Here is a 5,017-nt window from a genome sequence, read left to right as displayed (position 1 = left end):
TGGTGCTTAAAGCTAGTGAGGGAGATAAGTGTTTCCAGTTTTAGAGATTTTTGTAGTTCGTTCCAGTCATTGGCAGCAGAGAACTGGAAGAAGAGGCGGCCGAAGGAGGAATTGGCTTTGGGGGTGACCAGGGAGATATACCTGCTGGAGCGCGTGCTACAGGTGGGTGCTGCTATGGTGACCAGCGAGCTGAGATAAGGGGGGACTTTACCTAGCAGGGTCTTGTAGATGACCTGGAGCCAGTGGGTTTGGCGACGAGTATGAAGCGAGGGCCAGCCAACGAGAGCGTACAGGTCGCAGTGGTGGGTAGTATATGGGGCTTTGGTGACAAAACGGATGGCACTGTGATAGACTGCATCCAATTTATTGAGTAGGGTATTGGAGGCTATTTTGTAAATGACATCGCCGAAGTCGAGGATCGGTAGAATGGCCAGTTTTATGAGGGTATGTTTGGCAGCATGAATGAAAGATGCTTTGTTGCGAAATAGGAAGCCAATTCTAGATTTAACTTTGGATTGGAGATGCTTATAGTGAGTCTGGAAGGAGAGTTTACAGTCTAACCAGACACCCAGGTATTTGTAGTTGTCCACATATTCTTAGTCAGAACTGTCCAGAGTAGTGATGCTGGACGGACGGGCAGGTGCAGGCAGCGATCGGTTGAAGAGCATGCATTTAGTTTTACTTGTATTTAAGAGCAGTTGGAGGCCACGGAAGGAGAGTTGTATGGCATTGAAGCTCGTCTGGAGGGTTGTTAACACAATGTCCAAAGAAGGGCCAGAAGTATACAGAATGGTGTCGTCTGCGTAGAGGTGGATCATAGAATCACCAGCAGCAAGAGCGACATCATTGATGTATACAGAGAAGAGAGTCGGCCCAAGAATTGAACCCTGTGGCACCCCCATAGAGACTGCCAGAGGTCTGGACAACAGGCCCTCCGATTTGACACACTGAACTCTATCAGAGAAGTAGTTGGTGAACCAGGCGAGGTAGTCATTTGAGAAACCAAGGCTGTTCAGTCTGCCGATGAGGATGTGGTGATTGACAGAGTCGAAAGCCTTGGCCAGGTCAATGAATACGGCTGCACAGTATTGTTTCTTATCGATGGCGGTTAAGATATATCGTTTAGGACCTTGAGCGTGGCTGAGGTGCACTTGCTGTTTGAGGTGAAGAAACATTTGCTTTGAGATGCTCCACAACTCATTAGTGGTGGTGCATTAACTTCTATGGGCTACGTGGGACGCTAGCGTCCCACCCCCGGTACACACTATCAACAGCCAGTGAAATATCAAGGGCGCCAAATTTGAAAACAATTAAATATCATAATTCAAATTTCTCAAACATACAACTATCTTACACCCTTTGAAAGATAAACATCTCCTTAATCTAACCACGTTGTCCGATTTCAAAAAGGCTTTACGGCGAAAGCATAAAGTTAGATTATGTTAGGACAGTACATTGACAAAACATTACATACAGCTATTTTCAATGCAAAGACAGGCGTCACCAAAAGCAGAAAACCAGCAAAAATTATGCACTAACCTTTGACAATCTTCATCAGATGACACTCCTAGGACATTATGTTAGACAACACATGCATTTTTTGTTCTATCAAGTTTATATTTATATCCAAAAACAGAATTTTACAATGGCGGTGATGTTCAGAAAATATTTTCCGTCCAATACCACCAGTGAATCAGCACAACAAATTAAAATATTACTATTCAAAAACATTGGTAAAATATAATATTGTCATTCAAAGAATTATAGATTAACATCTCGTGAATGCAACCGCATTGCCAGATTCAAAAATAACTTTACAAAAATAACTAGTGGTTTCCTCATTACCAGATATACTACATCCATAACTAGTGGTTTCCTCATTAGCAGATATACTACATCCATAACTAGTGGTTTCCTCATTACCAGATATACTACATCCATAACTAGTGGTTTCCTCATTACCAGATATACTACATCCATAACTAGTGGTTTCCTCATTACCAGATATACTACATCCATAACTAGTGGTTTCCTCATTACCAGATATACTACATCCATAACTAGTAGTTTCCTCATTACCAGATATACTACATCCATAATTTGTAAGTCGCTCTGGATAAGAGCTTCTGCTAAATGACTTAAATGTAATGTAAATGTAATAACTATCGGTTTCCTCATTAGCAGGGAGGAGTTTCTGCGCATTGCCCTCATGCCGCAATTTTATTAAACACAGAAAGGGGCCTATATTGGAGACCAAAAGTCGTCTGGCACACTGCTTAGGATTTCAACAACATGAATAACTTATTTCTAGCCTACAATCATCGATTTCACTACTATAGTGAAAACAAGATAAAATATGACTATTCTTGCTCATTTTAAGACAAATGTCAAGTAATCATTACATTCATTACAGACGTCAATTGTTGTATAACATCATGGCTCCGCTGTTGGCATCACCTTTTACAGTGGATTACCGCTGTTGTGGGCCTTTAACCATCTGTCTGTCTTTGTTGTTCACACAGGAGAGAGACGTGACTATCGTGGATCCTCTGGGGCGCCTCAACAACCTCGTGATGCTGAAGAGGCAGAGAAGAGTCTCTCCAGATCAGAACTCCTCAAGAAACACCTGCAGAGACCCACAGGGAAGAAAACTCACTGCTGCTCTGACTGTGGGAAGAGATTCACCTCATCAGGCATTAAAATGCATCAGAGAACACACACAGGAGAGAGATCTTACAGCTGTGATCAATGTGGGAAGAGTTTTGGTCAATCTTGCCATCTGGTATCACACCAAAGAACACACACAGGAGAGAAATCTTATATCTGTGATCAATGTGGGAAGAGATTTAGTCAATCTGAAACTCTGAGAGTGCACCAGAGAATACACACAGGAGAGAAATCTTATAGCTGTGATCAATGTGGGAAGAGTTTTAGTCAATCTGAAACTCTGAGAGTGCACCAGAGAATACACACAGGAGAGAAACCTTATAGCTGTGATCAATGTGGGAAGAGTTTTACTATATCTAGCTCTCTGACTGTACACCAGAGAACACACACAGGAGAGAAACCTTATATCTGTGATCAATGTGGGAAGAGTTTTAGTCAATCTGAAACTCTGAGAGTGCACCAGAGAATACACACAGGAGAGAAATCTTATAGCTGTGATCAATGTGGGAAGAGTTTTAGTCAATCTGAAACTCTGAGAGTGCACCAGAGAATACACACAGGAGAGAAACCTTATAGCTGTGATCAATGTGGGAAGAGTTTTACTATATCTAGCTCTCTGACTGTACACCAGAGAACACACACAGGAGAGAAACCTTATATCTGTGATCAATGTGGGAAGAGTTTTAGTCAATCTGAAACTCAGAGTGCACCAGAGAATACACACAGGAGCGAAACCTTATAGCTGTGATCAATGTGGGAAGAGTTTTACTATATCTAGCTCTCTGACTGTACACCAGAGAACACACACAGGAGCGAAATGTTATAGCTGTGATCATTGTAGGAAGAGTTTTACTACATCTGGCCAGCTGACTTTACACCAGAGAACACACACAGGAGAGAAACCTTATAGCTGTGATCAATGTGGGAAGAGTTTTGTTTCATCTGGCCAGCTGACTTTACACCAGAGAACACACACAGGAGAGAAATCTTATATCTGTGGTCAATGTGGGAAGAGTTTTGTTTCATCTAGCGGTCTGACAGTACACCAGAGAACACACACAGGAGAGAAATCTTATAGCTGTGACCAGAGATAATCTGATTAAAGATCTCTGATCAAACATCAGAAAATACATGGAATTGTTTCATGATATCAATGAAATGAAATCTCACAATGTAGAATGTTTAAACATTGTAGAAGGAGTATTTTAATGATGTCACAATGTAGAACCCTAAACGTTTGTCCCCTGTTCTATTGATTTCAGCATGATATGGATATTAGCCTCAGGGGGAAAATCCAGGCTCTGAAATGGAAGAGTTACTATTTATGAGATTTAACAAAAAGTGACTAACAAAAAAAGAGCTGTGTTACACTTACCATGTTGCTGACCCACTTGAATCAAAACGCTGGTCTAAACAATATCCCAATGCCCCAGGGCAGTGACTGCCCTGTGTAGGGTGCCGTCTTTCGGATGGGACGTTAAACGGGTGTCCTGACTCTCTGAGGTCATTAAAGATCCCATTGCACTTATTATAAGAGTAGGGGTGTTAACCCCGGTGTCCTGGCTAAATTCCCAATCTGGCCCTCATACCATCATGGATATCTAATCATCCCCAGCTTACAATTGGCTCATTCATCCCCCTCCTCTCCCCTGTAACTATTCCCCAGGTTGTTGCTGTAAATGAGAATGTGTTCTCAGTCAACTTAACTGGTAAAACAATGGTAAAAAGACAAAAAAATCCACATGATATCTATGAGTTATGACAAATAAGTGTTGTGTTCCTTTGTTTTGGGACCCCTACATTTAAATGCATCATTCCAAAATGTAGCTGACTGTCTTCTGCAGGTTGTCCTCTAACCAGTGAGGTAAAATATATCTCCCATTTCCATGTGTTTTTTTAGTTGTGTTAGTTTCAACAGCACGAACAACCTGATTTACCCCCTAATGGATATCAGTGATTTATTGCTACTTGTCAAAACAACAGTGTTTCTGGTGCTTGTACAGTTTTATAAGGTGCTTGTTTTAAATAATACAAGTAATATAATTATTGTGGCAGATGTTTGTGTACATAGCACATTTTATGTTTAGGTTTTCAATTTATCACAAACTGTTTCTGCATATTGGTTATTGATTTGGACACGTTAAAACTGTGTTTTGACATTGGGGATATCCCATCTAGCAAAATGACGTTGAAAATATGACTATGCAATCAAATATTTCATGTAACATTTAGTAGTGATAATTAATAATGCAACCAACTGACAATTTTTTGGTACAATTATATTGACATTGTTGCCCTGTTTTTAGAATATCAGGGTTCATTCTCAGAGTTCAAGTTCATTCCAAGGGGA

The 5,017-nt window shown here is 40.8% G+C and overlaps 1 pseudogene; it reads left to right on the top strand.

Moving 5' to 3' along the window:
• The first annotated feature begins 1,654 nt into the window (after positions 1-1,654).
• On the top strand, positions 1,655-4,615 carry LOC145876164 (uncharacterized; annotated as a pseudogene).
• Positions 4,616-5,017: the final 402 nt, after the last annotated feature.

The sequence above is a fragment of the Salmo salar genome, unplaced genomic scaffold, assembly GCF_965601325.2.
Source record: "Salmo salar unplaced genomic scaffold, fSalSal1 ptg000468l, whole genome shotgun sequence".
Taxonomy (NCBI): Eukaryota; Metazoa; Chordata; class Actinopteri; order Salmoniformes; family Salmonidae; genus Salmo; species Salmo salar.
Note: the sequence above shows the minus strand (reverse complement) of the source record. Positions and strands in the feature narration are given on the sequence as shown.